The sequence below is a fragment of the Tamandua tetradactyla genome, chromosome 11 (genome assembly GCF_023851605.1).
Source record: "Tamandua tetradactyla isolate mTamTet1 chromosome 11, mTamTet1.pri, whole genome shotgun sequence".
In the NCBI taxonomy this organism is placed as follows: domain Eukaryota; kingdom Metazoa; phylum Chordata; class Mammalia; order Pilosa; family Myrmecophagidae; genus Tamandua; species Tamandua tetradactyla.
In genome coordinates, this window is record NC_135337.1 from 41,404,575 (window position 1) to 41,416,964 (window position 12,390).

The 12,390-nt window shown below is 40.0% G+C and overlaps 1 protein-coding gene and 1 pseudogene across 3 annotated transcripts in view; one reads left to right on the forward strand and one right to left on the reverse strand.

Annotated features, from left to right (window-relative positions):
* Positions 1 to 12,390, reverse strand: part of LOC143649489 (uncharacterized) — an 81,278-nt gene that overhangs the window by 48,538 nt on the left and 20,350 nt on the right. The window lies entirely within an intron of this gene.
* LOC143649116 (large ribosomal subunit protein eL15 pseudogene) lies at positions 3,812 to 4,420 on the forward strand (annotated as a pseudogene).

Genomic DNA, 12,390 nt, shown 5'->3' on the forward strand with positions numbered 1-12,390 from the left:
TGGACTTCCCAATTTAACATTCTGAAACAAGAAGTTAGCCCTTTCAAAATTCCACAGAATGGTTGTCTCTTGGTCGTCTGCAATTGTGTCGAAATATAGAACTTCTAGTTAGACCCAAAGTTAATAAAATTGTGTGGCACATGAAGCTTTATGATGGATGGCAACCAATAGCCCAACACTGTTTCATTCTCTGTAATACACTATTTCTTTGCAAAGGCCAAGAAATTAAAGAACAGTTTTATTCTCCCCTTCCAGCCTGTGCAGGGTAATTATGTATTATTAATAATGCAGCAGCACAAATGATATTAAATGAACTACATTTGTTAATGCAGATCTTATCTAACTGCTTTTTCCATCAGTGGACTGTTTCTCATCAGGGGGTACTAATTAGCTGTAATATGTAGAAAGATGGGACAGAAAGCCAATCAGATAAATGGGATCTATTTGGAGAGATCCAGGAAGAGGAAAGAAAGGCATTTGTGATTCTGTGAGAATTACTACAAGTAGAAAAGATGAAAATTTCTGCTGTTACAACTTCATTTACATTTTGTAGCCACAGAAGCTAAAATGCAACACACTATTGGATTGTCCAAGCAGCAATGGCTTGCAAATAATTTTATTTATCATGACTGTAACACTGTTGTCTTTTGCAGTAGTAAAAGTGCATATGGCTCTATAAAAATCCCAAATGGTTTACATGGCTCTTGCAAACATTAAACCTAATGCATTAGAGTAAAAACTGATGTTTTCCAGCTTTCCTTAACCAAGGTAGAATTACAGGAAAACTGAGGTTCTAATTTTTTTTTCTTAGTGAGGGGAATCACCTGAAATCCTGAAAGGAGATATTCCTGGTAAATCCCAGGCACCTATAAACATGCATGACTGAGCCTCACCCTTTATAAATCTACTGGAGAAGTCCCTAAGTTGAAGAGTTAATAAGTCAGATACCTTCGTAAATTTCCCAACAGCTAAGTTGGGTGTATATGTGGCCCAAGTCCAGGTATTAGAGTGACACTGTCCATCGTGCCTGCCTAGCTCACTCAGGTCCACACTAGCCAATTTCAGTGATCACCAGAGAGCCATTCACAAATGATGTACTTTGCAACCTAGCAACTTACTTGTCACTGTTCCTGTGGGATGACAGTCTCTTTAGGTCACATTGGGTGAGCTGGTGAGGACTATTATTGTCACTAAGAGGACCATATTTTCATTATGGAAAGAAACATAAAAATGAGTTATTTCATTTTGGCTAGTACAATGTAGAATTTGGCTACGTCAAATGTAGTAAAGGATTTGTCCTGCACTACTCAAAAGTTTGCTAAGAGGTAGGCTGATCACAAGGTTAATTTTTAGACTAAGCTTTTTTTTTTTTTTGCATGCTTCTTTTTAGAGCCAATGATACGTTTTGCTCCTTTATAAATCCTAACTCAGTGGGCGCCCCAACATTTGATACATATACATTAGAAAAGCACATTCCTGGGAACTACCATCTCATTATGGAGTAAATCTGATCCAAATCAAAGCATGCAAAATCGAGGCTTTAAAGTCCTAGAACAGAAGGTATTACATTTAAACCTTTAAGTATTTGAACTTACTTTGAGAACTCTGAATGAAACATTTATTCTTCCAGTTCTTGGTGGTTCTACAAATTGGCAATGCAATGTTGAAAAATGTGTGCTCATACTTTAACTGCCTTTAAAAGGAGGCATCATCATTAACTTGTGCAGAGTTGGGATGAAAGATGATTTTGCGAACTGATACCCCTCTGGTCACTGGGAACTAATGAAATGTGGCCTGGTCATGTAGAATGAGACCTGATGCCTCAGCAATCCGCAAATAGCCAATACCTTTTGAGCAAACTAATCATGAAAATTCAGAAGACATCATTATAATATAAAATCATCTAGGCATCAAGGGAAATATATTTGTATAACTCATGACAAAAGTTGGGTGGAAGCTCAGGAGTACTATTTACATTTATATATACTTACATCATGTAATTAAAGTCAACAGATAAACACATCAATATGGTAAAACAGATGTAAAAATATATAGATAGACATATTGCACTGAAACCTTGATATTGCATCCAAATGAAATCCTGTATTCCAAATATGCCCCGTAGGAGTTTTGCTCAAGGCTATGCTTAGGTATACTCAAAAATTCCCGATAGCGAGTCACCGGGGAAAACATGTTCTTTTACAGATAATTGCTACTGGCAGCCAGAGACCTAGAGAATTTGATGTGCAGTAATGTGACCTGACTATGTATTAAACTTTTTTGAAGGACATGTGTAAAGTAATTTCTATGTCTCTCATACACCTTGGTTCCCCACCCCCCCACTTGCCAGCACAATTTTAAACAACTTTCATATTTTTAATCTGTTAGATTTTGCCCTAATAGTTTTCAATCATAAGAGATACTGGTATTATTTTCTTTCAAAAAAAATAAATAAAACAATCTGGAGATAAGGGAAAATCCCATTTGAATTGTAAGGAATATGTAAACAAAGCAAAGTTATATTATTTTAAATGAACTTCAAGAAAAATGTGAGAAATAATATTTGCTTGTTCACACACAAGAGAAATTAGAGATTAACTGATTTCTCTAAGGTCGGGAAGCATCTCTGCTGCTATTTAAGGCAATAATCACCAGCTTTTCATTAAATCTAGGGATGCTTAGGAGATGGTTCCTGTGGTATTTTAAATATACTGCTTCCGAAGCTATAATTAATAACTTGAAAAAATTATAAATTGGCAAGGACATGTATGTGCAATGATACAATTGAACGAACAAGTATCATTGCTGCTAATTACTTTCATTCTATTTTTTCTGCATTATTATGCTATCTTCATTTTATTGTTCAATATTAACATGTAAACTTTAATTAAGCATAATGTCAGAAGGTTCCAAGAATATTGCTAAAGATTTTGCCAAGGTGATTCAGAGGCTTGCTAGGAGAGAATCCCTGGATCAAACAGGGAGTGTATTCTCTAAATAATGTGCTTTTGTGTTGAGAAGTATATGAATTACTATGGACTCACATTGGAAATTAGTTTTTAAGAACAAAAATCCAGAGGAAAAAAAATGAAATCAAAGCAGCCTGTAGTATAAAAATTGGTGCGGGAAAGACTGCAAAAACTGGGAATGTCACATCAGTTTCTTTAATGACAGGCAGCTGTTCACAGATTTACATGCTTTGTATTCTGGTGCCAGGAAGATGAATATCCAAAATGACAACTTATCAGGAAAATGACATTATTTCTAGTTCCCATTAAGATTATTAAAAGCCACATTCCTTCTTCAGATATGCAAATGAGTTTCTCATAACAATCCATGAACAAAAAGTGGGATATGGACTGCATTCCTTAAAGAACTGCAAAGAAAGTAGGTACAGAAAACTCTAGATCACTTTGTGGATTATCTTGGGCACGTCTTTATACCACTTGTCTCTTACCTGTTAGGCATATTAGGTTCAATTCATACAGATGTCAAGGAAAGCAAGGATGCAAACAAGGTGAATTGTTTTTTTACTTAATGTATGGCAAAAGATGTGGTGGGATAAAATGCAGGTGACAATGAAATTTAGAGAGACTGTGCTCCAAATCGCAGGTGACCTTCAAAGTTTAGCATGCATAGCTGGAAGGAGCTGTAATTTTGAGTCTTTTATATCATACCAATGAAGCAGTGTGGTGTGGAGGTTAAAACTGCTGCTTTGGAGTCACCTTTCGCCTCAACCATCCAGATGCAGGGACTCTGCCTCCTGGTAGCTCCTCTTGCCTCCTGTGCAGCAAGAGTTTGGTAAGCCAGGATGGGAGCTTGTAAGTACACTTCCTCCATTGTAAGGAGCAATGGAGGAAAAAGCAGCCCAATGCAATGTGCTTTTTTCTGAGGGTCTGCTGCTGGCAGTACCACACAGCTCTTTGAGCTCCCCAGGGGCCCCTGTTCCACCTGGCTTGATAAAGCGTGCAGCCTGGGATACAAGGCGCAGCAAGGTCATGTTATCTATAGGATTCGAGTGTCCCATGGTGGGCACAAACACTGGGTTCCTAAGGGTGCAACCTAAGGCAAGTGTGTCCATGGTGGTGTTAACCAGCTGAAGTTTGCTAGAAGCCTCCAGTCTGCTGCTAAAGAGTGAGCTGGATGCCACCGTGGGGCGCTGAGAGTCCTGAATTCTTACTGGGTTGGTGAAGAGTCCACATACAAATTCTTTGCGGTTATCCTCACTGATCCGTTCCATAAAGCTATCAGAAGAAATCCTGACACCCAGTGGATCACCAAGCCACTCCGCAAGTACCGGTAGATGCGTGGGTTGACGCTTGGAAGGGGCCATAAGTTCTACCAAACTGATGGTGGTTCTCACTGTACAGCTTGGAGAAGGCACAATGCCCTCCAGCTCCTTCCTTTACAGCTAATTTAAGTAATGTTTGTAAAATTCATACCTAATAAACAACTTAGGACTGTTATGTCAACCTAAAAGGGTTCTTTGTTAAACAGTAGTTGTCTGCAGATGGTTTCATGAATATATATATTGTCAAATTATGAAAGTTAAAGTGCAATAATGCTTGAAGACTATAAAGTATTGGTGTATCTCATTTCTAATAAGATGAACAATAGTGCCTTTGCTTTATCTTATTAGGGAGTCATATATGCTTATAAATGCCATGCTGTGTGGTGTAGGTGTAAAGTGATTCTTTAAAAGAGGAGTACTGGTATATAAACAAAACAACAACGAAAAACCCTGCCTTTGTAACCAGAATGATTCCTAGTTCCTACGTTCATTAGCCGTGTGATGTTAAACAATTTACTTAACCTCTCCAGGCCTCAATCTCCCCATCTGTAAGATAAGCATAAAAAAATTTCTGCCTCTTGAGATTATTGTGAATCTGCATATGCAAAGCATCTAGAACAGGGTTTGGCATATACTAAGCAGTCTATAACTGCTCCCTATTAGCTTTTTTCAGATCCTGGAAAACGTCTTTTGGGGTCTCCCAAATCCTGTGATTTATGTCAACAACAGGGTTTCATCCATAGCAGCAAACCTATTGCTCCATTTGGTTCAGCTTTATTACAAAAATCACTGTCAAAAACCAGACAAAACATGATGAAAATGTAATCTATACCACAGCCTTTTCTTCTATTAAAATTTTATGATCAGAGGACGTTAGACTTGCCAGTCTTTGTTCATTAGAAGTATATTCTCCTTGAGGGCAGGGAGTATATTATTTATAAGCTCTTGTACTAAGTGGGGGTACTCATAAATGTTAAACTAATCTCAAAACAGATTGAGTTTGGTGGAAGAAAAAGCAAAGAAAGAAGAAAAAAGCAAGGAAAAGAGAAAAAGGACAGAAAACAACTTCTATTAAGTATAAAGTAGTATATAAATATGGAAACCAACTTTTGTTAAAGAGGTTAACTAAATCCATTAAAAATAGCATGTGTCAAAAAAAAAGCACATGTCCAAATTTTACAGAAATTTTGCTGCTGGTGACCCAAAATCAGGCAAAATATCCTGAGAAGAAAATGAAAAGTAATAAATTCCTTACTTTCAGTGTTTTAAAATTGCTTTTCAAGAGGTAGAAAAACAAAAATTCCAAGTGTCATTCCTTAACCAGACTCTACAATGGCAATGTCCAATAGAAATAAAATGCAAGCCACGTAATTTAAAATTTTGCTACTAGCTGCATTGGGAAAAGCAAAAAGTAACTGGTGAGATCTATTTTGATAACATATTTTATTTAACCAATATGTCCAAAATCTTATCATTTCACAGGTAATCAATAAAAAAAACTTTATCAATGAGACATTTCACATTCATTTTTTCCATGCTATGTCCTGGAACTCTGGTGCGTATTTTCCCATTATAGCACATCTCAACTTGAACTAGCCACACTTCAAGTGCTTCAGTGTCTCATGTGGTGAGTGGCTGCCAGATGAACAACACAACGCTAGGACAAGAGATGGCATGGAGTCATATTTTTAGCCAGGTGGCAGGATGGGATTTGCTGACCTTGACAGGAGTTGTGCTTTGAGTCTATACTTAAAAAGAGATTTTACTAGGGCCTTTGGCTTATCAGTGTCACTGGTGCTGGACACATCACCATTCCTGTTTGTTAATTTTTCTTTTAAGTGTGCACAGAGTACTTGCATGCCTTTCTGATGTCTTGCAGTGAGGTCTGTTCTCTTAGAACAAATGGAAATCGGCTTTGGAATTCATGTGCCTGAAGAAAATGCAATTCGATAGCTGCTGGGGCAGATTCAAACACACACAAGGTGAAAGAGAGCCACCTGGGATTTTTTTTTTTTTTAACTAGGGGTAGAATAAGGAGATGGAGGGATGCCTTATTATAGTGCCAGATGAGACAAACAGGTGGCACAACGAAGGAACAAATAAGGGATGAAGGGAAGAGCAGCAGGCTAAGGCCTCAGGCAGAGCAAATACAAGATTCAGCGGCTGCAGGTTCAAGCCTGAGGCAGGATAACAGAGCTGACTGTGGCAGAAAGAAAATCAGAACTGTCAACGGTGGAGTTCATCCATGAATGCATATAGGTAGAATAGGATAGAAAAGAATGCAGAGTCTTTCAGCCTCACCATCCATAAAAGCCAAACCACCTCAGAAAGAAACTCGGGGCCCTTCCATTATTGGTCAGATGATAGTGACAAACATGATGTCATGATGGGTACCAAGGAAGTTTTCTACTCTTCAAATGTTTCTTTTTCTAACTTTGCACACCAAAGGGATACAGACCACTGACCCCAAAAGTGAGCAAATACATTGCAACTGGAAAAAAATATGAGGAGAAACAAAAAATGTTTCTAAAAATATCTCCCTGTGAGAGGCCTTACATATAAATGAGGAAAAACCAATAACCTCCCTCTTCCACACAAATACATCATCGCAGAGTCAACCCAACTGCCTTCTGAAATGAAGCCTGACTCTAAAAGACACAAATCCCTAAAAAACAGAAAAGACATACAAAACGTACCATAGATCAGGGAGAAAGCATGTTTCTCTTTTTTTTCCAGTGGTTACTTTCTCCATATCCGCAGACACACACTCAGAGAATAAAGGAACACAAACGGCAGAAAAGCCGATAGTGAGGTGCATTTCAATGGATGAGACGCATTTTATGGATGACTCGTGAGAGTTGAAGGCCTATTGCCGCTTATCTACAACCCAACCCCTGCCCCCGGCCCTGCCCTGCAAAGAAGCCCAGTGACTTGGAGTCACATTGAGGGCCCTAGTAGAAGACATTTGTTTGAATTTTCCTCACCAAATACTATGGCCAGATAGCTCTTCACCACATCCAAAAAACAAAAGTATGGTTGAAATAAACCTCAGAGAAATCATCTGGTCTCAAAGCAAACAAAGCGTTGTATTGACTTTTGGAATGAGTTAAAAACAAAAACAAAAACAAAAACAAACAAACAAATTAAAAAACCCAGAGTGTGGAATTACAATTACGTTCTCTCCACTATTTCTTTCAATCAATCAATTTAAAAATAAAGGGGATAGGTAGGTAGACTCTGGCTAGCGAGCTTACTCCCCCCACCCTACTCCATTCTAGCTCCTTCTCCCAGAGTCCTTCCCTCCCAAGAAAGGCATATGGGAAGTTCCTCAGCTTACCTCACAAGCCCCTGAGAAAAGGATTACAGTCTTGGAGTCTTGCCACAATCATTGAGAACTGCCAACACCACCTTCCAGAAGCTGGTACCTCTCTTTTGGTGGCCTGGCCTGCTTGCCCCCACTGCAGGAACTGGATGAGTGGAGGTTTCTACCTTGGCACAGCCTAGTCAGAGCAGGATGGAAAAAACCTGAGCAGAAAACCCTTACTCTGCGCCTTTGGTGAAAGGTGCCAATATATTTTTGGCATCCGCATCGTCTGTTGTCTATTTCTCAGTTATCTGCCAGCCTGCTTTGCTCTCTGACTTCTTCCTTACAGCAGTTAGGATGCCCCTTTTACCCTTGGCTGGAATCCTGATATTTTAGAGCCAGGTTGGACCATTGTGATCAATCTCTCCATTTTACAGGTAAGAACATTGAGGCCCAAAGAAAGGTGCGCCGGCTGGTAAAAAGTCACCACACACTTTCTCAACCAAGAATCAGATCTTTGTCTCCTGCTATCCCTTCAAAACTCATAAGCAGGGTGGGCCACGGTGGCTCAGCAGGTAAGAGTGCTTGCCTGCCATGCCGGAGGAGCCGGGTTCGATTCCCAGTGCCTGCCCATGTAAAAAAAAAAGAAAACAAACAAACAAACAAAAACCTCATAAACATGCTTCCAAGTTTGAGCAAAACCCTCAGTTGTAGGTAGGATGGGAGGTATGTCAAACAAGAAAGAAGGAAGATTAAATGGAAATTAGAAAGACTCTGTGGTAAGCAGAATGGCCCTTTAAAGAGTCCATGCCCTAATCCCAGGAAATTGTGATTAGTTACTGTACCTCACAAAAGAATTTGAAGATGTGACTATGGTTAAGGACCGAGAGAAGGAGAGGTTTTCCTGGAATATGTAGGTGGGTCACATTTACTCACATAAATCTTTAGAAGCAGACACATATTGCAGAGAACCAGAAAAATGGTAGCATGAGAGAGAGAGAGAGAGAGAGAGAGAGATTTGTTTGAAGATGGAAGAAAGCAGCAGCTTGTAGAAGTTGGAAAATGCAAGGAAATAGATTTTCCCCTAAATCCTCCAGAAACCAGGCAGCCTTCCTGACACCTTCATTTTAGACTAGAGATACCTGTGTTAGATATCTGTCCTACAGCACCGTAAGATAACATATATATACTGTTTTAGACCACTAAGTTTGTGGTAGTTTACTAAGCAGCAATATAAAAATTTAATACAGATACCAGCATAACAAATATCTTCTACCCTCAGGGCCGCTATTCTGGGAATTTCAACTTTTGACAGTATTGTCAGGCCACTGTTGTTTAAGTAAACTGGGGGGTGAGGAGGTAGGAGTGGATAGGGGAGGTGAGGCAAGGAGGTAAGGATCTTGGAGTTTTGAAGGATTGTAAAAGGAAATGAGGATAATAACTACAGGAAGCAGCTACCACTTTGAGGGCTGGGGGACAAAGGGAAGAGGTTGGAGTTATCTGAACCAGCAGCTCAGAAAAGGAGCTCTGCCTAGCCAGAGCTACATGGCTAGTGCTCCAGCTCAGAGGGGCATGAAGAGGCCAGTGAAATAGCTGGAGCCTGGAATTACCTGCTGCTGTTGGTGTTGAAGGCATTGGTGGGGTGACGTAATCAGGAATTGCAAACACATAGAAAGAAGCAAGCCCCTTACCATGCCTCTCATCTGCCAGTCTTCCTCTAGAAACTTCTCTTGGTGGAACCAAGCAGGGCACCAGCTAACAAATGGGAGCTGTAGTTTTCAGTACCTGCCCCGAGCATAACAAAAGCAAATTTATAGGAAGATGGGATTTGGAGTCTGATAATTGACCCGGGAAGGGTCTGACCATGGAAAGGACACCTTTGGGGAAACTCACCTATGGGTTGTGAGGTAGCAAAGCAGCCTCGCAGACTCCCAATTGGGGTCTATAAGTGTTCGGCCAAAGAGGGAGCATTTGTCCTCTTACTTTGTTGAGGAAAATCTCTGAGGGTCATAGACAGGAAAATGGGCTATTAACGTAAGGTATCAGGGTCTGAGGCTGGCAGGAGCCCAGGAGCAGGGTCGGCAGTAGGTTCCTAAAGTAACCAGGATGGACATAGAATGGCACCAGATGACCTCCAGGGAAGTCAGGAAGAGTTGCCTGGAGAGGCTGAAAGACCCTTTGGGGTCAAACACAGCAGAGGGAGACAGAATAAGAGAGGGAAGGGATCAGATCTGTGCTAGTACAACTTGTTTCCTGCTTCCTAGAGCCCCCATCTGAAGCAGAATGATGGCCCTTTATTTCTCTTATATTTCTTTATTCTATTTTTGCAAAGAAGGTGGGACTGGAAGAAGAGAGAAGACAATCTGAGGCAAGTGCAAGTGCCCAGAAAAGGCTCTGAGTGATCTAGACCTCAGAGTCCCACGGAAAGTAAGTACCGGATATCAGTCTGGGGCATGGGTCCCCTTTCCCACCGTAGTTGCTGCTGCAGCCTTCACTGATGACCTAGGGATTGTAGGAAATGTTGGGTATACAATTTAAGAGTAAGGCTATTAAAAAGGGAGAAATAAATACCAACCTTGACTCAATGTAATGAACTTCTCATTTTTCGAAGTGTAATGTCCAGTTGTGGCCAAAGAAATAAACATTGAAGTGAATGTGTTCATTTCTTTAGTCAATCAGTGTGTTTTAAGTGCCTGCTATATGCCAGGCACAGTGCAGGTTGCTGCTCTGGGCTCTACTGTGTATGTAAGTGGCAGTTATCCTGATGGCATGAAGCTCGTAACAGCAGCTACAATTTACTGATAATATGCTATTTGCCACTCATGTTAAGCACTTTTCATGCACTATCTCATTTGGTCCCCAAAACAACCCAAATGAGACTAGGTATATTTATGACCATTTTCAGTTTGAGCAAATGGGGGCTCAGAGAGTTTACTCAACTTGATCAAAATCACAGAGCAATTAAATATCAGAGCTAGAATCCAAAATAGTCTCACGTAATTCCAAAGTCTGTGCTCTTGGGCCAATTCTTTGATTTTTTTCCTACCAAGGATTTCCATCTGAGGCACTGGGCCTTTAAAGACAGTAAAAGTTAAATCTGAGCACAGTGCTTACATATGAACTAGGGATGATAGAGCATAGCCCACATAAAAACTGTTAGATGTAGACTGCAAGAAAATAAATGAACACAAAATATATCCAAAATGACACTTTCCCTGGGGATGGGAATGGAGATGGTGAGGGAGAAGAGGGGCAAGATGGAGAGATAACAGAAAGTAAAAAATGTTGGGTAGTGATGGATATGTTCATCATCATGATTGTGATGATTGTTTCATGGGTGTATAAATATGTCAAAATTTATCAATTATATACTTTAAATATGTGAAGTTTATTGTACCTCCATACGGCTGGAATAAAAAAACACCACATGCTACATTCGCTATTGCTGCACAACAAACCACCCCAAAGTCAATGGACTTAAAACAAGAATCATGTATTACAGTTTGTGTGCCTTCAAGTGGGCTGGAGGTCAGCTGGCCCAGGCTGGGGCTCAGCAGGGACAGCTGTGCTCCAGTGCCTCTCATCCTCCATGAACCAGTGAGCTAGCCAGGGGTATGGCTTTCTTATGGCGATAGTAGAGGGGCAAAAGGCCAAGTAAAAACATGGGGAGATAGTTGAGGCCTCGGCTTAGAACTGGCTCATTGTCATTTTCACCTACATGCCATTTGTTTAAAAAGAAAAAAAAAAACAAGTCACAAGTTGAGTACAAAGTCAGAGATAAGGAAAAACTCCTTCCTATAATGGGACCATGGCAAGGGTATAGATTCAAGGACTTGTAGAGAATGGGGACCAATCATTCAGTCTACACTGAACATAAGAAATCAGTAGCCTCTATGGTTCAAAAAGATGAGGATCTCATAATCAAAAGCCAGTAATTTGCTTATTTGAAAGCCAATATTTTAGGACATCTGTGACCTCAAGGAAACAAGACCCAGAAACATCAGAGGAATAAGCGACTGCTCAGATTAGAATATCGCTCTCCAAAGGCGTTACTGGCATTCTCAGAAAAGTGATGGTTCCCCCCGAGTATTAGGATATGATACAGTAGTATGAGTAAGGGCAGAAGAGCACAAGTCCATTTGGGGAAAGAGCACTAAAGTGCTACTGTCTTGGAAATGTGATGAGTAAAATGCATTGCCCAAAGTAATTAAAACAACATGAAGGAACCAACTTCCCTTGGTTAATTTATTCCAAGCAAAGAGAAAATCTCAGAACTAAATTTAGTGTCGGAACCTTTTAAGTAAGTTTGCCTTTCTTGAACTGGAGCTAATTTGTATAGTTTGGAGTGTCCTGAAAGTTCCCTTTGTCATCAGTGACTTCAAAATACTGCTACTGGGCAAAAAAAATCAATGATCTCTCCATTGCAGGCTGAGTAATTACATAATAATGATTTGCATTAATGAAAAGACAAGTTGGTCCAACTCCAGATGTGCCAGTGACCACAGCTCCCTGCAATGTCTAAGCAGAATGCTGAGGTCGGGGAAATTTCAGCGTCAGTTGTGAAATGAAATGACTGGTTAAAAAGTCTTCCCTAATCAACATCACTTAATAGCTATTTAATGACTGATTCATCATTTTTCTCCAACTAAAAGTAAATTTAAATTTCAAAATAAAGCAAATTTTACTTATATCTGTGGCACAGAAGCAGATGTTTCCCTGACATGTGCACACAAGCTGTTGACTGTGACCTTGTAGGATGAAGCAGTTTTGAAAATTAGCTTTTGTCTCGCAATCT